Consider the following 23,562-nt stretch of genomic DNA (forward strand, 5'->3'; position numbering starts at 1 on the left):
CTCCTAAAAGGTTTCCCAGTCTCACTGCGTATCCTGCCAGAGAAAGGCAGGGTTAACACCATAGACCCCCTACAAAACTCAGAAGAGACTGGCCTAGCACCCTGCGGAAGAGTTCTCTGTAAATATTGGTTGGTGTGGACCAATTGGGCTGAAAGGCCTACTTCTGTGCAATAAATCTCAGTAACAGCCCCAATCACTTACATCTACCCCCCCCCCACCCACAGGACATGCTGATTGTTACCCTCTCATAGACTTTAAGTGTTCATTCATTGTTGTCACCTCAAATTTCTTAGGTTCTGCTTATAACACAAAGTAGTCCATTCAGCCAATCAGACCCATTCCAGGGAAGCAATCCCATCGGTCCCAGTCCCCTGTCGCCTGGCTATTCATTCTCGCTGACAAATCTCTGCTCGGGGAAGGTGCAGAGTCTACCTCATTAAATATATTTAAGACACAGCAAGGTAGGTTTTTGCAAAGCAGGTGAATTCAGAGTTGTGCAGAAAAGGCAGGTAGGTGGAGCTGAGTCCACAGCCAGATCGGCTCCCGGATTAGGCTGTATCATTGTTATTTTCTTTGTATCTTAACTTAAATACCTGCTAGTATTGTGTATAACTACCCATATACATGTAACTGTTTATTATGTTTCCTAGTGGTCACAGTATGTATATGCAATTGTACAGCATGTCCCCTAGTGGTTATAGTTCTGAATGATTCTGGAAGCTTCTCTATAGTTGCAATGTTTCAATAGGGGTTATCTGATTGGTTAACTCTTATCTACAAATTTGAATGAAACTTTTCTTACCTATGGTGTAAAGAGAGCTGAACACGTAAACTCGACATATTTATTCCTCTTTCCTGTCCTCTATTAGATCCCTGTTACTGTCTGTTTCCAATTCTCATTGCTCGATTAGCGTTTAATAAAACTATTGTGAAGCAACAAGTTTTATGCCTCTTTCTCAACTTCAAAAAGAGTCAGATTAAAACCATCAGAATCCACCATCAGTCATGATCATACTGAATGGTAGAATCGGCTCAACGGGCCAAATGGTCAACTCTTGCTCCCATTTCTTACGTGCAAAAGTCTTAGGGATATAGATAGATAGATAGATATATATAATGTATGTAAAGGGGGTTTTTGGGTGAGGCGGGGACATCACACAGCATCCACACCAGCTGATTACCAAGTTTGGCGGGGCCGAAGGCTGCTCCCCCTAGACGGGAACGAGCTGAGCGAGCCTGAGGTGACCCAGGGGGTTACATTGTGGGGGCTCATCCGGGGTTGATTTCTGTGGAAGCCGTGTGATCATCCTCTTTAAATTATGTCTGCAGCGAAGAGCTGGTGTGCCTTTGTGGGTGTGCGATTGCTGGTTATCGCTGCGTGTGTGTTGGGTGGGGTGGCTGCTGCTGGTAGCCCGGAGGTCGTTGTTCGGGTTCAGACTAGCGCTGACGAAATGGTGGTGGGACCATGGGTTGTCCGTACTGTTTGGAGATTGAGGAGTGACAGGTTGGGATGTTTCAGCAGTGGTGGGCTCCGCCCGGTTGTTGGAATAATGTCCAGCCCTAAAGGGGCGGAGGCGTGGGCGGAGCGGACCTCTCAGTTGTTGGGTGAATGGCAGTGCTTGGCTGAGGGAAAGCGACAGGAATTGGTTGGAAGTTTGAGTGGGCGGGCTGGTGGCGTTGTTAGAACTGTCGGGTACAATTACCTCGGGGTGACAGCTGTCAGTTATGTGAAAGTGTGGGAAAATGCTTGTGGATCAACTGGAAATCAAATGCCGCAGCTGGGGGGCTTATCATATCTGTGGCAGGAGATTGGTATCCCTTTATTAGGGTATCCCTTTTGGGCAGATAAATTGCTTGCGGTGTCAAGGGGATCTGTCAAGAGGATCAGCTCCTCCCAGTTGTTCAGTTGATCCGAGAGGTATCGGGAAACTTAGAGGAGGCCCAGTGGGGGAATGGCTTGGGGTCTCTGGGGGAGCACATTCCCAGCAATGTACCAAGGAACTCCTGAAAGGAACAGATCCTATTCCTGAAGGTTTAGAGGGGCCAAGCGCACAGGTGTTGTTACGGATGGATGGAAGTCAAGTTAAAGCCATCCTCGGCACCGGGGCACCGGTTAAGTTGCTGTACAGTTTGTTTTATAACCGTTATTGGAAGCATTTACCCTTGACGACATTGAGGACACTGGAGATTTGGGGTACCAGTGCCGGTGATTATCCAGACAACGGTTGTTGGTCAGTGAAAATAGAGTTCTTAGAGGCAAATGTGGAGGTGACTGAGGTTCGTGAATCGTTAATGCTGATGTGTCCAGACACTGTTGAGACGGGCAGCGTTTCTGTTCTAGAGAGAACCAATATCCTGCTGGTGCGCTTGGGGGCCTGCCTGGAGGAGGCAGGTGAGCGCTGTTTGGAGGCATTGTCGATGGACCCAGAGTTTTGAGCTGCTTGTGCGGACGTGTGTAACAGCATTGGCCTGATACTGAATTCAAACAAGAGCCAGTGGTGGTACGGCCTGGGGGAAGTATCTGAGGATGATTCCCTCTTCGTGGACGTTGCGAAATACCACGAGGGAGGGGAGTTGACCGCTGAAGACACCTCGGAGAGAGAGAGGTTGCAGCGACTGGCCCCTGAAGCTGTGGAAGACGTAGTGTGTGTGGATTATATTGCGCTGAAGAGGCGCACTGTCAGTGACCAGAATATGGCCCTGAGGGCCGAAGAGGCGATGGCCTGTCTGAGTGGTGCGACGTGGTTTAAGGTGCTGGATCTGAGGAGTGGATGGTGCCAGATCCCGATGAGTGAGGCCGACAAGGAGAAGACGGCCGTTATAAATTCCCTAGGAGTCTTCGGGTCCGAAAAGATGCCACAGGGCATATCTGGAGCCCTTGCAACCTTCCTGCGGGGCAGGTGGAAGACCATAAGGGATGTGGAGGCGTTTGGAGTTTTGGTGTATGTGGATGATCTCTTGGTATTTGGATTTGCCTCAGGAGAATATGAAGTGAGGTTGTTGCAGGAGTGGCTGAGAACTACAGAGTTAAAGTGTTTTCTGGACACGTGCCAGGGCTGGCGAAGGTCGCAGCTCGTGAGTGACTGTCTCTACGGAATCAAGTTTGAAATGAAGACGGAGAGACTGGAGAAAGTTGATCTGGAAGAAGTCATGAGGAAGAAAAAGCTGGAGAGAAGTACAGTAAATTCTGAACTGGAGGCTGACCAGTCTTTAACTGCTGCTTTTCCGGACGGGGTGGAAGAAGCTGTTGGAGTAACTGCGTCCCAGATTGAGATGGCCGGGATGCGTCTGTCAGAACTGCTGAGCCTGTGGTGAGAGTTGCAGGGGCCAGAGAAGAAGCCGATATCTCAATTGCAGGAGGCTGAAGAGACAGCAGGGGCAGTGCAGGCCACGTGCTTCCTTTTGGAGAAGATCAAACAGCAGCTACCAATCGCAGAAATGAGGAAGAATACAGATTCGATGGATGATGTGTTGGATGTTGGATGTCAGCCTTTTGCTGACTTTCCCTCGATTGAGGAAGAGACGCTTGGCCCTTCTCTCACTGAGTCAGGTGTAGCGGGGAAGGTTAGCTGTGTGCAGTGGGGGGCATGAGTGAGAAGTTGAGGAAGGAGTTGGTAGCGGGCCCGAGGTATCCCCAGTTGTGTCCGAGCCTGACGGGTTTCGGTGAGGGGGTACAGGGGTCTCAGAAGGGTTAGGAAACTCCCAGATAAGTTGGCCTATATAGCGCCTGAGGAACAGGGCATGAGGATTACTGTGTGGGGAGGAGATGTCACTGGGTTAGGGTGTGTTGGCAGGAAAGGTGGTGAGTTATTTAATAGTCATGAGGACATGACTTTTATTTGGTGGGGGGAGAGTGTAAAGGGGGGTTTCTTCTTTTTTCTTTGTTACTGTGTATGTAATCAAAATGGCTTCTTTGTTTTGTTAAAAGCAGGAATGCTTCTTTGTTGCGAGAGAGTGCTGGAAGCTTGTTTGGGTTAAAATTTACTGATAACGAGAATTGTATTCCTTTGTAAACCAATTGGGATTAATGTTGTTCTTTCTTCTGAGTCTGTAAGCTATTATTGACGGGCTGTTGGGGAGATCTGCACGAGGGGGAGAGAGAGAGAGGACGCAATGCTGTAAGCTGGGCGAGGAACGGACCCCAAGCAGGGGTTTGAGGCCAGGAGGTACTCCGGGAAAGGAGATGAAGCTGGATGTGCTTGGTTGACCACTTCGGATGCGAGTCGAGGAGTTCGGAGGGAATCGAATGGTGGCCAGAAGACTTCAGTAATTGAGCTCCAACGGTTGTGCACGAAGTGGTTTGGACTTTGATAAGTTTGGCGCCTTTTCTTTATTTTTTTTTCTTCATATATACTGTATCGTTATTAATCACTTAGTTACAGTAACCTTTATAAATTGTACTCATTTAATCGCATATGGTGTACTGTCTGTTTTTGGGCGAGGCGGGGACATCACACAGCATCCACACCAGCTGATTACCCAGTTGGCGGGGCCGAAGGCTTCTCCCCCTAGACAAGAATGAGCTGAGCGAGCCTGAGGCGACCCAGGGGGTTACATATATATATATAAATAGATAGAGCCAGGGTGCCTAAGACTTTTGCACAGTACTGTTGTGTGTGTATTGTTGCAAAAACAAATTTCACGACATACATGAATGACAGATGATAAACCTGATTATGATATGGGTCTCTATTGTGGACAGAGTGGGGAAGGGCAGAGAGAGGGGGATCATGGGTGAGAAAAGGCAAAGGGAGGGAACGAGACATTCTGTAATGGTCAAAAAACCAATTGTCTGGATTCACATGACTTTGCCTGGTGTGTCAGGGTTGGGTGTATCTGCACCCAAGTCACACACCACTCCTGGCACTCCTTCCATGCCGCCTGTCCCATTCCCTCCCGCGGGGCTCCACCTTCCACCGTTCCCAACATCCTTTGATCCCACGAGAGTTACAAGCTCACTCTCCACTCCATGTTGGCAAAAACAGTACTGTGCAAATGTCTTAGGCACCAAACTAGCTACTTGCACAACACTGCATGTTCTTAAGAATTCAACAAATCATCTTTGATTCTTCTCCATTAATCCAGTCCAGGGGTATAATACTGCAGCTAATATGCCAACCTCCGGATGTGGGAAGAAACTAGAGCACGCAGGGAAATCCACACAGTCAGAGGGAGAGCGTTCAAACTCCGCACGGACAGCATCCGAGGTCAGGATTGAACCCGGATCACTGGCACAGGTCACCATGCTGCAGTTTACCTTTCACAGTTTGCTCCAGGTTAGGGAACGTCAATAACTGGGGCAGGGAGAATCTGGACTCTCAGCACGTGGGCTGTGGAAGGCTCGGCCACGATGACTACCCCACCCCCCCTGCCCCCATTGCCATGGTACTGCCCCCCAGTGTTGGCTCAGTGGAAGACGAACTGCACCAAGTCAACATCCCATGCACTATCTACACGGACTTGGTTATATTATTTTATTGTGACTGCAAGTCTTTTCTGTTATCTATGTGTGCTTTGGCACTATACGTGCAATCGGTACCGTGTTCTGCATTTTGGAGGAACCAAGTTCTCCAGAGGAACCGGAGTTTTACTCGGCTATATTCATGTTTGACAACTGAACTTGAACTTGCTCTGCACGGGAAGGCGGAGCAGCAGGATCTGCTGCCAGTGGGTTATTCACCCCTCACTGCCTGCCTGCTTTTACCCAGGACACTGAGCTCTGGGTGTGAACAGGCCTCGCAGCCCATCGGTGCTCTGCTGAGAACTGTTTCTCGGCTGGAGCACCCCCACCGTCTCTAGGCCCGTGGAAGACCACTTTCAGACTGTGGTGAGAATATTGAATTCAGGTTCAAGTACCAGGGTGGGTGGGTGCAGCTGAGGAGCACGGCAGCTCTGTTGAAACATATTAAACCCCATTGTGTGACGGGGAGAGGGAGCAGGGGTACCCTGGCCAACATTTAAACCAGCAATGGTAAGCCGTACACAGTACACACCCCTACATCACAGACCAATGATTCGCATTCCTCGCAGTTGATGCTCGGGGATGCTGTGAGGTTGTGAAAAACCTGGCAGAAACACACATCTCTTCCTTTCAGTTCTGTGCCGTCCCTGAGAGAACCCACACCCGACGTACGAGGAAGTCAACGCAACAGGAAGGACAGCTGGAAGCTTCGTCAGCCGGGCGGAGGCAGGCCCACGGAGACACACAAGGCCTGCACAGGGCGGTTGTGACGGCCCAGGCCCAGGGCTGAGACACGGACCCAAACCACAGGCCAGGGAAGGGTGGCCCAGCAGCTGGGGAGGGGCAAAGGAATGTGCTACATGAATGTCATCACGGTGTGGAGAAATGGGGGAGAGGAGGGGGAAAGAGGGGAGGGGGAGAGAGAGAGGGGGAAGAAGGGGGGTTGAGAGGGGAGGGGTGGCAAGGGGGCAAAGAGTGGGGAGGGAAGGGGAAGGAGGGTGGAGAGAGAGGGGAGGGGTGAGAGAGGGGAGGGGGAGAGAGGGAGGGGGAGAGAGGGAGGGGGAGAGAGGGAGGGGGAGAGAGGGAGGGGGAGAGAGGGAGGGGGAGAGAGGGAGGGGGAGAGAGGGAGGGGGAGAGAGGGGGGGAGAGGGGGGGCATGCTGCTTTCATTACTGGACTAGTAAATCCAGCCCAGGACTCCACTGCCCAGGAATAAGTTTGAAACCCTAGGAACTAAAGTCCAAGATTGAGACAAAACCCAGACTGGATGTCAAACACTCCATGAGGAAAGTGGATGCCCTTACCCAATGAGGGCAGTCAATAACTCCAGCCACACCAATGTGGGGGGGGGGGGGGGGTTGCTGAAACAGGCCCTTCGGCCCCCTAAGTCCATACTGGCCCCCAGGCCCTGCTGTTCTGGCCAACTCCACTTCCCGGGATGGACGACAGCTAGTGGGTGAACAAATGTGTCTGGGCAATGACGACCACAACCTGCTGCAGCCACCTGGGCACCCTTAGCAACACAGCCTGCTTCAGTGCATTTTAACGGGGACCTTTGCAGAGTAGTGGGGTCTGGCACTGAGAACTTCCTACACTCATCTCCTCTAAATCTTTCTCCTTCCATGGGCTTAGGGTCTCCCCCCACCACCATCTGCCCCACCAGTGGGATCGTAGCTCCCTCCCCACAAGATCACCAGCCTTCTTCAGCCCCCGTGCACACCGCAACGTGATATCATAAACACAAGAGATCCTGCAGACGCTGGAAATCCAGACTAACACACACAGAATGCCTGAGGAACACAGCAGGTCAGGCAGCGTCTATGGAAGGGAATAAACAGGCCAAGAACTGCTGAAAATCTCGGCCCAGAACGTCGACTCTGTAGATGCTGCCTGACTCGCTGTATTTTGCACAGCACCCCGAGCATCCTGTGCCGCAGAATTTCAGAGTAACGGCCAGGTACAAGACGTGTGCCGTCCCACCATACCTCATTGGTTCTACCTCTCCCAGCACAGAACCGCTTGCAGCTCCGGACCGCTGGCACGAACGAGCGAGGAGAGCGGTGGGAGCCCGTCTCGACGACCGGAGCCGTAACAGGGACAGGCGTAAACTTTGCATTCCACGTCAACACTGCACACGGAGCAAAGACTGGTACCCAATCGTGTTAATACCATACAAGCCCTCAGGTGTATGGGACTGGAGTATTCCTGCAGGTCCCAGCACCCCACGTCACCCTCCCCATGTTCCTGCATCAAGGGTTGACCCAGGGATGAGGGATTTCAGTTACCAGTCCTTTGCAGGGAGAGGGGGCTGCAGAAGATGAGAATGGGGTGTGGGGAAAGCACAGTGGTTTGCTAATAGAGCCAGTGCCTCACGAATCCAACAATCCCGGCCTCTGACGATGTTTACATGGGATTTCCATGTGGTCCTCCCAGTGCTCTGGTTTCCTCCCATGTCCCAAAGCCATAGGAACCCGTGGGTTAATCGGCGGCTGTAAATTGCCCTCAGTGTGTAGGTGAGTAGAGGAAGGGTTCCCCTTGTACAACCTCGACGCACGGACGTGACGAAATGATCTGAGTGGGTGGGGTGCAGAACATAAGCTTCTCATTGCATCTCGGTGCACGTGACACCAACACCGTTGAGCTACAAAGGTTCAAGATTCAAGCTTCCTTATCACACTTACATCGAAGCCGGCTGCCACGTTAACAACCATCGCACCCGAGGGTGCGCTGGCACACGTGCAATGCTTGGCCCAGCAACCGCAAAACAAGCCCACTTCTGCCTCCCACCCACACGCAGACGCAGTCCTCTAACCCCAGAACAGGCCGTCACTTCGGCCTCCAGTTCGCGGATGCCGGCCTTCAACTCCCACCCCGGCGGGCTCGCAGAGAGTAACAGACCCCGGGCGCGCACTCGCTTACAGAAAAATTTGCTTCACTTTCCAACGCATGAATATCGTGGCAAGGCAGATGCGGATACGTGCGGCTTCCGAGAAGACTAAACGTTCTAGTACCATCCAGGGCACGGCCGCCTGGTTCGTGAGCTCTCGTCCACCACCCTAATGCATTCACTCCCCGCGGGCCACAGCACGCTCGGTACAGTGTGGAACAGCTACAGAAGGTGCTGGAGATACTGACCCCCCGCAATATCTCCCCAACCCCACCTCCACCACCAATAAGGGCAAGGGCAGCCTGTGAAGTCACCGACTGCCGGCCCCCCCCCACCAAATCACTGGGAAATATATCAGTGGCCCTTGAAAACTCCTTCTCCGGGACCCTTTTCCCCAGGGTGGCTGGGGAAGCTGGCCCTGCCAACAGCATTTGCAACCCGTAAGTGAACAAAACATTTTTTTTAAAACGCGAGAGCAGGGAGCACGAGCTCCATTCACGGCCGAGAAGAGCCAGACTCACTCTGCCAGGCCAGATCACGGCTCCACGTCACACGGCGAGGATCAGAGCGCGCGTAGGCCAGCAGGAGAACAAACCGAGCCCTTCGGCCTTCCAGCCAGCGATAGCTCCTGCGATGGGGACAGGGACGTCCTTGTGGCAGAAGCTCTTCAGCGAATCAGGGCCAATGGTGACACCACCCCACAGGGTTCTCCCTCCCAACTGGCGAACAAGATATAGGGGACAAGTCGGCAACAGCCAATCAGCCTGCAATGCGTGCAGCCGACAACAGTAAAGGTTGCCCAAGACTGATAAGACCGTATCGATGCAAGCAGTTTCCTCAAATATTATCCAGAGGAACAAAACTCGCAACTCTCTCAGCGTGCAAGAACGCCTGAGATCTCTTATGTTTGTGGTCTTCTGCCGGTGTAACCCATCCACTTCAAGGTTTGAGGTGTCGCGCATTCTGCACACCACTGTTGTCACACGTGGTTATCTGTCACCTTCCTGTCAGCTTCAACCAGTCTGGCCGTTCCCCTCTGACCTCTCACACTAACCAGGCACTTTCACCAACAGAGCTGCCACTCACTGGATGCTTTTCTCAAGACTGTCGTGTGTGAACATCCCAGGAGGTCAGCAGCTTCTGAGATACTCAAACCACCCCATCTGGCACCAACAATCATTCCACAGTCAAAGTTACTCAGATCACATTTCTTCCCCACTCTGATGTCTGGTCTGAACCTCTGAACAACTGACAACTGAACCTCATGTCTGCATGCTTTTATGCATTGAGTTGCTGAAAAAATGACTGGCTGATTAAATATTTGCATTGATGTACAGGCGTACCTAATAAAGTGGCCTTGGAGTGTATATTTGGACAGGTTGTTGCTGGTACTGATTTATTGTTTCCAAGTTACAGTGAAAAGCTTTTGTTTGCATGCCACCTGCACAGACTGTTCCATAAATTAGTACAATGAGATCGGAAAGGTCAGGGTTTGAACATTCACGCCCCGTGACCTTGTGGGTTTCCTCCGGGTCTCCAGTTTCCTCCCACAGACCAAAGAGGCACCGGTTGGTAGGTTAGCTGGTCATTGTAAATTGTCCCCCGATCAGGGGACTGCTTGAGGGGCCAATTCCACGCCGCACCTCAATCAACCAGATCGATCAGGACAGACTGCAGATTGAAGCGTTACGGTTACAGAGAGAGAGCAGAGCGCTGCAATCCACATCAAGCGCAAGGGCCGCCGACAGGAAGACTGGGAGGTTGGGAGTTTGTGGATAAGAAGGGATTAGAGGGCGATGGGCCAATTTCAGGCAAATGGCTTGGGAGAGCACCTTGGTCAGCACAGGTGAGCTGGGCTGAAGGGCCCACTTTGGTTCTGCAAAACTCTGACTTATGCACGTCGGGTCTTCAGAATAAGGGCTGGTCTGGTCATCTGAAAGACCCACGGTTAGATTGGAGATGATGGGCCAAAGGGCCTGTTGGTGTGGCGTACGACTCCATGGCTCACAGGACGTGGGCAACATTGGAACGCCAGCATTTATGACCTATCCGCAATTGCCTTCAAATCACCGAAGCACCCTGGCCAGGAAAGCTCTGCTCCCACAGGAGGTCAAAGATATTTGCCACGTCCTCATTGACACCAGTTTTTAAATCGATGCACCCTAGAATGCATCCTATCCGTGGTAACTGCTCTGCACGTGACCGCTAGAAACTGCAGAGAGCCGTGGGCACGGAAACCAGCCTCCCCCCTCGCACTTCCCCCTGCCTCAGCAAAGCACCCACCCCAGACATTCTCTCTCCCATCGCCCCCCCCCCCCACCATCTGGCAGAAGATACACAATTCTGACAGGATGTACCACCAGGCTGAGGGGCAGCTCATATGCTGCTGCTTTAGGATAATTTAATGGTCTCCTATTACAATAAGATGGACCCTTGACCTCTCAGTCTAGCTTGCTGTCACCTCGTGCTTCAATGTTTAGCTGCGCCACTCTCTCTCTGTAGCTGTTAAACTAAATTTTGCATTCTGCTGCTGTCTAAACTTGTCTGCACTGTCTAATGATTTGATCTATACAAGCAACACACAAAACAAGTTTCTCTTCGTACCTTGGGGCATGGGTCAATAATAAAGCAATACCGATCCCAACTCACTGCGCCAGTTCAGTTAGGAGTTCCCAGGCTGCAATGGGCATGGTGCCCCCTGTAGGCAGCCTGAATGTCCCCATCGAGAACCTGAAGGGTTTTTATGACAACCCTGCTTACTGGCAGCTCCTGTCTTCAGCTTGGATTCCAGATTTATCCTAATTCTGCAGTCACCATGGAAGGGATCTGAACATATCTCTACCCCCTATATCAACATCTCTTCTGTCAGGTCCAACTGATTAAACACTAGGCCCCCCCTCTTGCCTCCAACCACCCTCGCAGCCCCCCTCCCCTCAGGATCTTGTTCAAGGCACTCTGCTGTGATCTCTAGGTCACCTCTGAATTTGGGGCTAATACCAGGGGCAGCCCTCCCTGACACCTGTGAAGGTACAGGGGTGACTGGGTACATACAAGAGGGAGGAGGTGGACTAACAGGCTCCTCCTTGACTCCACTCAAATAACTCCGTCTTTAAACCTGTGCAGTGGAACCCTTTCCCACTCACCCGAGAACATCTCCCTGGGCCCTTTCTTTCCACGAGAGTAGGTGTCAAATTCACACACTGGGGATGCAGTTTGGGTCCACTGTCACTTCATATTATTTCACTGTGGGCTATATTCAACTTGGAGAGGTGGGGAGGGTCACTGGTCATTTTACCAGATTAACCCTCCCCCTCCCACCACTCTTATTGCCAGTTCTGGAAAAACTCATTTGGTTTCCGCGAGCTCCTGGAGGGTGGGAATTTCACAAGCAGGCCAGGGGCTCCCTCTGGTGGCCCGCATACAGATTACAACATCTAGTTTACTTAATTTATTTCCAGATGCAAGCACAAGATAGATAGATAGATAGATACTTTATTCATCCCCGAGGGGAAATTCAAAATTTTTCCAGTGTCCCATACACTTATTGTAGCAAAACTAATTACATAAGTATTTAACTCAGTATAAATATGATACGCATCTAAAATCACCCTCCCAAAAAGCTTTAATAAATAGCTTTTAAAAAGTTCTTAAATAGTTACTAAAGTGCATTGAGTGGTAACTTAAGCTCAGTCCTAACCCGGCACTTTAACATGTCTTGCCCCTGGTGGTTGAATTGTAGAGCCGAATGGCGTTGGGGAGTAATGATCTCTTCATCCTATCTGAGGAACATTGCATTGACAGCAACCTGCCGCTGAAGCTGCTTCTCTGTCTCTGGATGGTGCTGTGCAGAGGATGTTCAGGGTTTTCCATGATTGACCGTAGCCTACTCAGCGCCCTCCGCTCTGCCACCGATGTCATACTCTCCAGTTCTGTGCCCACGACAGAGCCCGCCTTCCTTACCAGCTTATTAAGACGTGAGGCGTCCCTCTTCTTAATGCTGCCTCCCCAGCAAGCCACCACAAAGAAGAGGGCGCTCTCCACAACTGACCGATAGAACATCTTCAGCATCTCACTACAAACATTGAATGACGCCAGCCTTCTGAGGAAGCACAGTAACAGGACCTTCTGACCTAACAAGCTCCATGCCACCCAATTAAACCCACGGGACCAATTAATTCACTAACCGGTACATCTTTGCAATGTGGAGCACCTGGAGGATATCCATGCAGTCACAGAGAGAACATAAGAACTTAAGAGACAGCAACGTGTCATAGAACCACAGAGAATGTAAGCAGCTAACTTGTCAATGCCAACTGTGTTGTCCAGCGAGTTAGTCCCAAATTCCCATTTGGCCTAACCTTCTGAACTTCTGCTATCCAAACCTAACAGGCTTTTAAATGCTCCTAAGTGTCTGCCTCTACCACGATTTTGACAGTAAGTCCATAAGACATAGCAGCAGAAATAGGCAGTTCAGCCCATTGAGTCAGCTATGCCATTTATTTTCCCTCTCAATCCCATTCCCTTGCCTTCTCCCCTCATCCTCTGACAGTAATCGAAAACCTATCAGCCTCTGCTGTAAATATACCCAATGACTTGGCTCCTCAGCCATCTGTGACAATGAATTCCACAGTTTCACCACCCTCCAGCTATATATAAAAAAAACCCTTCTTCTCTTAAAAGGGACATCCTTCTATTCCGAGGCTGTGCCCTCTGGTCCTGGAGTCTCCTGCTATGGGAAACATCCTCTGCAGGTCTACTCTAGCTAGGCCTTTCAATATTCTGCGATATTTTTACTGTAGAGATACAGGCTGGAACAGACCCTTCTGGCCCTACGAACCAAACCACCCAGCTCATGTAAGCCTACCCTAATCACAGGACAATCCACAATGGCCAATTAACCGATCAGCAGGCATGTTTTTAGATTGTGGAGGGAAACTGGAGCACCTGGAGAAAACCCACGTGGTCACAGGGAGAATGTACAAACTTCATACAGTCTGCCTCGGAAATGAACTCTGAACTCCGACACCCCAAGCTGTAATAGCATTGTGCTAACCGCTACACTACAGTAATTTCAATGAGATTCCCCTGCCATTCTTCTAAACTCCAGCGAGAACAGGCCCACAGCCGTCAAACTCTCCTCACAGAGTAAGAGAAGTGTTTGATGGCTCTGGATCTCTGCTCACTGGAATTCGGAAGAATGCGAGCAACCTCATTGAAACCTATCGAATGGTGAAAAGAAACTGGATGTGGAGAGGATGTTTCCTGTGGTGGGAGAGTCTAAGACCAGAGGACACAGCCTCAGAATAGAAGGGCGCCTTTTTAGCATGGAGATGAGGAGGAATTTCTTTAGCCAGAGAGTGGTGAATCTGTGGAATTTGTTGCCACAGGTGGCTGTTGAGGTCTTTATGTATATTTAAGGCAAAGGTTGATAGATTCTTGATTGGTCAGGAAGAAGGCAGGAGACTGGGGCTGAGAGAGACACTGGATCAGCCATGATGAAATGGCAAAGCAGACTCAATCAGCTAAATGGCCCAAATCTGCACCTACGGTAACCCTTTAATTTCCGGGATTATTCTCATGAACCCTTTCCAATACCAATACATCCTTTCTTAGAAATGGGGCCCAAACTGCTCTCAATACTACAAATGCAATCTGACCAATGCCTTATAAAGCCTTAGTATACATCCTGGCTTTTATATTCTAGTTCTCTGGAAATAAATACTAACATCGTTTTTGCCTTCCTTATTACCAACTCAAATTGCGAGTTAGGGAATCCTATTTTTACATGTTACTTTCTTCTTCTGGAAGCTCATTCCAAATAAGCACCAACCATTGTGTGAAGAAATTGCCCTTGATGACCTTTTTAAATTTCTTGTCTTGGATCTTAAGTTTATACATTGTTTTAGCATCCCTTTCCGAGGAAAAGGCTGACGTGCTTTCATCTTGCCTAAACCTCTGTTAGGCCACCCCTCAATCTCTGCACTCCAGTCCTGGTCTACACAACCTCTCCTTGTAATTTTGTCCCCCAAGTCCAGGCAATACCCTGCTAATTCTTTTCTGCACTCTTTCTGGTTTAGTAACATCTATCCTATAACAGGGTGACCTGTACGCAATACTCCAAGTGCGGCCTCACCAATGTTTTTACGTAAGTGCAGCAGACCTTCCCAATTCCTATACTCGGTGCCTTGACTGATGAAGCCAGCATGCCCAATGCCTCAGATGTGGCACATCAGTACTGAGCATCAGTTCTACATGAACAGTCCAAACAGGCACAGTATCAGCTCATAGATAACCTTCACTTTCTTGTCTCTCTCCTATAACCCTAGGCTTCCTTATAATGTAAAGTTTCCTTCAAAGAACTTTTGCAATGATATAATCACAGCCCTCAAAAGCTTGTGAATTCCAAAGATTCATGGCTCTCTGACAGAAATTCCTTCACATCCCCAGTTGAAATGGAAGTTCCATTATAATATCTGAAACTATATTCCTGTTTCTAGATTTTTCTATGAAAGAGACATCTTTTTATTTATTTATTGATTGATTGATTGATTGATTGAGATACAGTGTGGAAAAGTCACTTACAGCCCTTCGAGCCAGTCAACAATCCCCTGATTTCACCACAGCCAATTTACAGTGACCAATTAACCTACCAACTGGTACGTCTTTGGACTGTGGGAGGAAACTGGAGCTCCCGGAGGAAACCCATGCGGTCACGGGAAGAATGTACAAACTCCTTGAACCCGGGTCACTGGCACTGTAAACCGTTGTGCTATTATGCTACCGCCCCGCCCCAATGATCTTCTGATCATCACCCCATCAAGTTTTTATGTTTAATCTTTATGTTTCACTGAAATCACCCCTCACACCAGAGGGGTGAAAGACCCAGCTTACGCAATCATTCTCGAGTAGATGACATCATGGGGATCCACATATTAACCTTTCTCCAACAGGATCCTTCCCTAAATCAGGCCACAAAAACCGTGCACTGTTCTCCAGCAATGTCACTCCTAGTCCCTGTAGAGGAGCAACGCCCCCCCCCCGCCCCGCTTTCACCCTTTGCAATAACGTCCAACATTTCATCAGCTTTTCCGATTATTCCACATGCTTGCAAGCTGATACCGTGTTTCACGTACAAAGATGCAGCGCCCCCACCAGGCTGCACTGCCGTCTTCTCATCTCGCTCCATTTGGACGATATTCCGCTTTTCTGTCCTTCATAGGGAAGTAGAAAGCCTCACAACTAATCATATCGTTCTTTATCCGCTGATGTTTCCCGTTTCAGCTGCGGCAGGACTAGCGTGTGATGAGCGGACCGCTGCAGGCCTGTTCCTGCTCACAACATCCCATACACCATCAACCTACAGGCCATGACACTCAGGGACTTGGGCAAGACTATTATTCGTTTTGTGTGACTATGTTTCCTGCTATCCTAATTATACGTGCTATGTGTGTTCTGTGCTGTGTGTGACTGTTGGTACCGTGTGTGACATTTTGTACCTTGGCTCCGGGGGAATGCTGTTTCTTTCAGCCATATTCATGGGCATTCACACACCAGGGTTCTGAAAGAGGTGGCTGAAGAGATTCTGGAGGCAGTGGTATCACTAGATTCTGGAACGGTTCCAGAAGACTGGGAAATTGAAAATGTCACTCCACTCTTCAATAAGGGAGAGAGGCAGAAGAAAAGAGACTACAGGCCAGTTAGTCTGACCTCGGTGTTGGAGTCGGTTGTCAAGGATGTGGTTTTGGGGTACTTGCAGTCACATGATAAAATGGGCCGTAGTCAGCATGGTTTCCTCAATGGAAAACCTTGCCTCACAAACCTGCTGGAATTCTTTGAAGAAATAACAAGCAGGATAGACAAAGGATAATTGGTTGATGTTGTGTACTTGGATTTTCAGAAGGTCTTTGACAAGGTGCCACACATGAGGCTGCTTAACAAGTTAAAAGTCCATGGTATTACAAGAAGGATACTAACATAGATAAAGCAATGGCTGATTGGCAGGAGGCAATGAGTGGGAATAAAGGGAGCCTTTTCTGACTGGCTGCCGATGACTAGTGGTATTCCACAGGGGTCTGTGTCGGGACCACTTCTTTTTACGTATATGTCAATGAGTCGGATGATGGAATTGATGGATTTATTGCAAAGTTTGCCAATGGTACAAAGGTAGGTGGAGGGGCAGGTTTTGTAGTTTTGAGGAAGTAGAGAGGGTACGGAAGGACTTGGACAGATTAGGAGAATGAGCCAAGAAATGGCAGATGGAATACAGTGTCAGGAAGCGTATGATCTTTGGTAGGAGAAATAAGAGGATAGACTCCATTTTCTAAATGGAGCAAAAATTCACAAATCTGAGGCACAAAGTGACTTGGGAGTCATTGTGCTGGATTCCCTAAAGGTTGAGTCAGTGGTGAGGAAGGCAAATGTGATGTTGGAATTCATTTCAAGGGGACCAGAATATAAAAGCAAGGATGAAATGGTGGGGATTTATAAAGCTATGGTGCAGCCTCACTTGGAGTATTGTAAGCATTTTTGGGCCCCTTATCGTAGAAAGGAAGTGCTGACATTGGAGAGTGTTCAAAGGAGATTCGCAAATGATTCCAGGATTGAATGGCTTGTCATAATGTGTTTGATGGTTCTGTGTCAAAAACTTACCTCTGACGTCCCCCTATACTTTCTTCCAATTAGATTAAAATTATGCTCCTCCCCCACATATAACATCTAGTAAGTCGCCTCTCATCCTCCTTCACTCCAAAGAGAAAAGCCCCAGCTCACTCAAAACGATCCTCATAAGACCTACTCTCCAACCCAGGCAGATAAATCCCCTCTGCACCCTCTCTAAAGCTCCCACAACCTATTGAAAATGAGGGGACCAGAACTGAACACAATATTTCAATCAGGGTTTTAATAGAGCTGCAACATTGCCTCATGATTTTCATCTCAGCTTCCCTCCCCCCCGCCTAACGAAGGCCAACACAGTAAAGGTCTTCCAAAGCACAGCAAATCCCAGGGATCTATGGACATGGATCCCAAGATCCCTCTGTTCACCCACAGGTGGGAAAATGGGTAAAGGTATCAAACTGTAATTTAACTGTGGAGAGGAGTGAAGTGATACATTTTGGGAATAGCAGGGCCTTGGAAAGTGTTGCGAACTGGAGGGGTATAGGCACGCAGTTCCCTGAAAGTAGAGACATAGTTAAACCAGACATTGAATAAGACACGTGACATTCTTGTCTTCATTGATCAGGGCACAGCCGTGAAGGACACTCGTAAGACCACACTTGGAGTACTGAACGTCTTTCCGGTTGCCATGCTATAGATACGACCTGATTCAGCTGAGCTGGAAAGGGTGCAGAAGGGATTGACAAGGATGTTGCTAGAATTGGGGGCCACTGGTATTGAGATAGGTTGAATAAGCGCGGACTGTTTTCCCTGTAGGAAAGAAGGCTGAGAAGTGACCTTCGAAGTTTATAAATTCAGGAGGTGTGTAAATAAGATAAATATTCACAGTGTTTTTTTTTTCTCTACATTGGGGAGTCTAAAACAAGGCAGCATGAGTTTAAGTTGAGAGGGGAATTTCTGATGGGAAACAGAGGATGGCATGTATATAGAATGAACTGCCAGAGATGGGTACAATAATACTGATTAAAAGATATTTGGATAGTTTAATGGATAGGAAAGTTTTAGAAAGGGTTCCAGCCTTTTTTGTGTCATGGACCCCTACCATTGACCAAGGGGTCTGTGGACCCCAGATTGGGAACCCCTAACTTTAGACCATAAGATATAGGAGCAGAAGTAGGCCATTCAGCCCATCGAGTCTGCTCTGCCATTCCATCATGGGATGATCCAATTCTTCCAGTCATCCCCACTCCCCTGCCTTCACATCATAACCCTTTGATGCCCTGGCTAATCAAGAACCTATATATCTCTCTGAGGGACATGGGCCTAGCAAATGGGACCAGCTCAGATTAGCACCTTGACTGCCCTGGATGGATTGGGCCCAATGTTACCGACTTTGCATCTAACCTACCAATACGCCTGTACAGATTTGTTATGTTCTCCTCACAGTGTGCTTTTCTGCCTACCTTGTATGGTCAGTGGATTTCACTGTGAAAAACTGTTCCCGTCATCTAAATCGCTAATACTGATCCTGGACAGCTGAGCCCAGTACGGTTCACCAACGTTAATATATTTATCCCACCTCTCAGTTTTCTGTGATTGTGCCAATCTTCTATCCTGCTGAAATAGAATAAAAGACCATAAAGGTATAGGAGCTGCATTAGGGCCATTCAGTCATAGCTAGTTTATTTTCATTCTCAACTCCATTCTCCTGCCTTCTCCACATAATCTTTGATGCCTTTACTAACCAAGGAACTACTAGCCTCTGCTTTAATTATACCCAATGGCTGTAGCAACAAATTCCACATCCTCACCGTCCCCTGGCTGAAGAAATTCTTCCTCCTCTCTATTCTGAGGCTGCGCCCTCTGGTTCTAGACGCCCCCACTATAGTAAACCCCCTCCATATCCACTCTATCTAAGCCTTTCAACATTCGATAGATTTCAATGCGATTCCCCCTCCCCCAACTCTTCTAAACACCAACAAGTACAGGCCCAGAGCTATCAAACGCTCCTCATACGTTAACCCTTTCGGTCCCAGATTCATTCTCGTAAACCTGCTGTGGACCCTCTTCAATGCCAGCACATCCTTTCTTAGGTAAGAGGTCCAAAACAGCTCACAATCTCCAAACGCAGCCTGACCAAGGCCTCAGCTCTATATCCTCACTTCCATACAGTACTCCACTCCGATGGCAGGAGGAAATAAGGTTCTGAACGCTATACACAGTCAGAATCCTTTTCACATAGTCGGGGTATTAAAAACATGAGGAACTAGGGTTATGGTGAGAGGAAGGAGTTTTAAAGGGGGTCTGAGGGGCAAATTTGTTTTACGCAGAGAGTGGTTGATATCAGTAACGCACTGCCAGAGCTGCTAGTGGGATGAAGATATGTTAGGCTTAAGAAGCATTTAAGACAGACACTTGAATAGGCAAAGCATAGAAGGATATGACACTAAAATGGGCAAATGGTATTAGTGTAGATATGCAAAGGGGTAAGCATGAACATGATAGGCTGAAGGGCCTGTTTCTGTGCTGTACAACTCTGTGACTCTATCCCATGAGCTCTTCACTTGTGCAATAATCCCTCGTGAATCCCCTTTAAGGGTGTACTAGAGACATCGACATTTGGAGCAGCTTAGCAGGCCCCTCAGCCTCCGTGTTGACCAAGATATCATAGAGGGTTCTGGGATCTCCCATTTGCCTGTGCTTGGCACTCAAACCTTTTCTATCCACTCTAGAAGTCCCCTTTCTCACTCCAAAGTTATTTCCTTAAAGATCGCTGTGATTTTTCTTCAGAAAACCACGCTGTGTTTGTTTTATGAGTTTTTAAACTTCCTGTTGTTATTCCCTTAATAATGGATTCCAATAATTCCTCATGCAGATATTAGGCTAAGTTACCTACAATTTCCTGCTTTACTGTCCCACAAGAATACAAAGCCTTCTCCAGAACGTCAGGAATTTCAATTGCGACTATCCAATGCATCTACTCTCTGCAGCCATTTCCTTAAAATTCTCTATACAGGCCATCTGGACAAGGAGAACAGTCAGCCTCGAGTCCCGCTAGTTTGTCTGGAATCTCTCTGTAGTTAGGCCTCAGCTCTGGAGAGAGGAAACAGACTGGGTGCGATATGTAATACAGTCATAAATTTAGTCAGCTCCATCTTGGGTACTAGCCTACAAAAGTACCCAGGACATCTTGAAGATGTCTCAGAAAGTCCATTATTAAGGACTCCCAGCACCCAGGACATGCCCTTTTCTGTTCCCATCAGGGAGGAGGTACAGAAGCCTGAAGGCACACACTCAGCGATTCAGGAACAGCTTCCTCCCCTCTCCCATCCGATTCCTGAATGGACATTGAACCCGTGAACACCACCTCACTTTTTAAATATATATTACTGTGTTTTTGCGCAAGTTTTAATCTATTCAATATACGTATACTGTAATGAATTAATTCTATATTATGTATTACATTGAACTGCTGCTTTGAAGTTAACACATTTCAGGACACATGCCAGGGATAACAAGCCTGATGCTCGTTCTGATCCTGCTCCCTCTCTGCAGGTCTCAATGTTATGCTGCAGAAGGTTAGAAGGGGGGAGGGGGCCCATTACATTCTCAGCAGCCAAATAATGCTTCAACCGTCGTTGCCAGGGTTGTGCGTCTCCAGAAGGGAAGGTTATCTGAGGAAATGGGACCCACGGGGCAGCTTCAGGAGAGGGGATAGCATGCAAAGATGCTGGGGGTTAAACACTGTGCATCCTTACAGCTTTGCAGGTACCGGTACTGGAATTGGTTTATTATAGAACTGGTCACACGTACCACCAACAGTGCATAGCTTGTCTTGCATGCCATTCACCCAGATCGTTACACAGTGCATGAGGTAGAACGTGGGGTCTTTATACTTAGTGCTTTACTGTGGCAGTGACAATAGAGAGGGGGCTGGTTTCCGAGATGTGCCCACAACTCTCTGCAGTTTCTTGCGGTCATGTGCCGAGCAGTTGCCATACCAGCCACGATGAACCACTAATCACCAGTAAGGGTCAGGGATAGGCGCGATTTACTGAACCTCCTGGATAAACAGAGGTGTTGGTGATGGTGACCACTCGGCTGGACCAGGACCGGCTGTGGATAGTATTCACACCCATGAACTTGAAGCTCTCAACCCTCTGGGGAGGAGGTTGCAGCCCCTCTGGAGGGGGAGTGCAAGAGCTTCCTCAAAGCTGCCAGTCTCTACAAAGCTCTGAATGTCTCCTGCCTCCACAGGGATGAAGAGTTGGGGCTCCTCCTTCTGAGGCGGTAGGCTGTGGGGTCAGAAAAGCATGGCAAAATCCCTGGCTCTGGGGTCGGAGAGATGCCCTCTTGGAAGGGTAAAGAGGAGGTGGGCGTTCCTCGATGCCCAGGTGCCAGTGGTTGTGGGGGTTAGTGCAGTAAAGAAAGACTGAGACAAATGAATGCTGCAGCAAGCACAAGGGGCTGAATGGCCTGTTCTTGCTCCCAAGTTCTTCATCACTCAAGTCTGCTCCACCATTTCCCGAGGACTGTAGTTTAACTCAGTCACCTGCCTCACCAAACTCTGCCGGGGCCATTACAATATTTTCAATGGATTTCCAAGCATTCCAAGGGAGGAATTCTAAACACGCGATTCCGCGGAAGCTGGAAAACTCGCGCCACACATACAAAATGCTGGGTGAACTCAGCAAGTTAGGCAGCATCTACGGAGGGAAATAAACAGTCGTTTTTGGTCACGATTCTTCTCCGGTCCACAGATGCTGCCTGAATTGCTGAGTTTTTTTTTAATTTATTTATTGAGATAGGAAGAGCTCCTTCCAGCCACACCACCCAGCAACCCCTGAATTCACCCTCGTTTAATCACAGGACAACTTACAATGACCAACTCACCTACCAACCGGTACATCTTCGGAAACCCCCACGGTCACAGGGACAAGCACTCTACAGCCAGCACTGGGAATTGATGCCAGGTCGCCTGTACTGTAAAATGTTATGCTGTTCACTGTGCTACTGTGTTACCTTTGGATGTCTTCTCCGTGGATTGTCACCTCGTCGTGGTGGAGAAGCTTGTGTGGTCCTGAGATCCCAAGAGCGATGCCGTCTGTCGCTATGCTCCTGGTAGGGTCACCCATGGCGGTGAGGTCGAGGGTGAGGCCCCTGACAAAGAACAACCCAACCAAGACCTCAGTGGTGGAACAGGCGGACGAAGTTACTTCGAACTCCACGGCTGTGAAGGCGGATGAAGGCTGCAACAAATCCATCGGCTCCGATCGTCGTAGTTTCCATGCCATTGGAATCAGTTGGTTGATTTGTGAAGTATCGTGTGCTTCTTGGAGTGCAACATCAAGTACACGTTAAACAAATACATGCACAGGCGTCTTTGCTCTGTACGGAATGAAGACCATCATCCTCGACCTCGAGGGATAGCCACGATGACGATGACCTCTGGATTTCCTTTGGCACTTTGTGAGGGCATTCTAAATTTCCAATGCACAGACATCAGCCATGCAAACTCTGGCACCAATTTTATAAATATGCACAAAAATATAAGGCGTGGCATTTTGAGAAATATGACAGACAAGAGAATATTGAGTAACTGGGAGAACATCAAGTCGTGTGGCAGGGCACATGTGGAACATGTCAGCCAGAACCTTGAAGGTAGCAGCTTAGGTGGTGAAGAAAGATGATTTCCATTGCATAGAATATGAGAGCAAGGAGGTTATACTAGAACAGTACGTGAGGCACGTTACTATTCAGCTTATGGGACCTTTGGCATTGCATTGGAGAGGGTGCAGAGGTGATTTACAGGAGCACTGCCAGGAATGGAAACCTGTAACTGTAAGGAGAGCTCAGACAGGTAGGGGATGTTACTTACGTTACAGAGGAAGGTGAGGGGAAAGTTAGTTTAGTTTATAAGATTCTGAAGGACCTGTACTGTATCAGAGGGAACTGTTGTCTGGATGAGATCTTTAGCCAGAGGGTGGTGAATCTGTGGAATTCATTGCCACAGACGGCTGTGGAAGCCAAGTCATTGGGTGTATTTAAAGTGGAGGTTGATAGGTTCCTGATTAGTAAGGGAACAAGCAGGAGAATAGGTTGAGAGGGATAAGTCAGCCATGATGGAATGGTGGAGAAGACTTGTGGGGCCAAATGGCTTAATACTGCTCCTATGTCTGTTGGTCTTATGGCCGATACTGAGACTTAAAGTAATTTTGGAAAGACTAGAGGGTAGATGATGAAATATTTTTTCTCCCCGACGGTGATGAGTTCTGGAACGCACTGTCTGAAAAGGTGGCGACCTGCAGGGTTACAGACCCTGTTCAGGAATGTGGGGTTAGGCTGGAGAGGGCCACAATGGGCAGAACGCTCTCCTTCTGCAACGTACGCCATCTCTGATTGCTCTGAGCTCCAGAATAAATTGTCCTTCACCTTCTCCACCTTTGCAGTTTCCTTTACTCAGTCTAAGCTTACCTGGCTGGCATTTGATATTCGGCAGGCTGTACAAGGCCCCTCTGCACAATCTGTCTTCAAACCCCAGCATCATCCTGATGTAACTGCAGTGCCCTCTCCCTTCCAACAGAGAGCACGCACCCTCC

The 23,562-nt window shown here is 48.8% G+C and overlaps 1 protein-coding gene across 6 annotated transcripts in view; it reads right to left on the reverse strand.

Moving 5' to 3' along the window:
* The window catches only part of tacc1 (transforming, acidic coiled-coil containing protein 1), a 218,478-nt gene that overhangs the window by 163,456 nt on the left and 31,460 nt on the right, over positions 1 to 23,562 (reverse strand). The window contains exon 1 of one of the 6 annotated variants that reach the window (XM_059966239.1): positions 18,543 to 18,575. The exons of the other annotated variants lie outside the window; for them this stretch is intronic. The gene's annotated coding sequence lies outside the window, so the exon portion shown is untranslated. Of the gene's footprint in view, positions 1 to 18,542; positions 18,576 to 23,562 lie in introns of those variants that run through there. 6 annotated transcript variants of the gene reach the window in all.

This window comes from Hypanus sabinus, chromosome 1 (genome assembly GCF_030144855.1).
Source record: "Hypanus sabinus isolate sHypSab1 chromosome 1, sHypSab1.hap1, whole genome shotgun sequence".
NCBI lineage: Eukaryota > Metazoa > Chordata > Chondrichthyes > Myliobatiformes > Dasyatidae > Hypanus > Hypanus sabinus.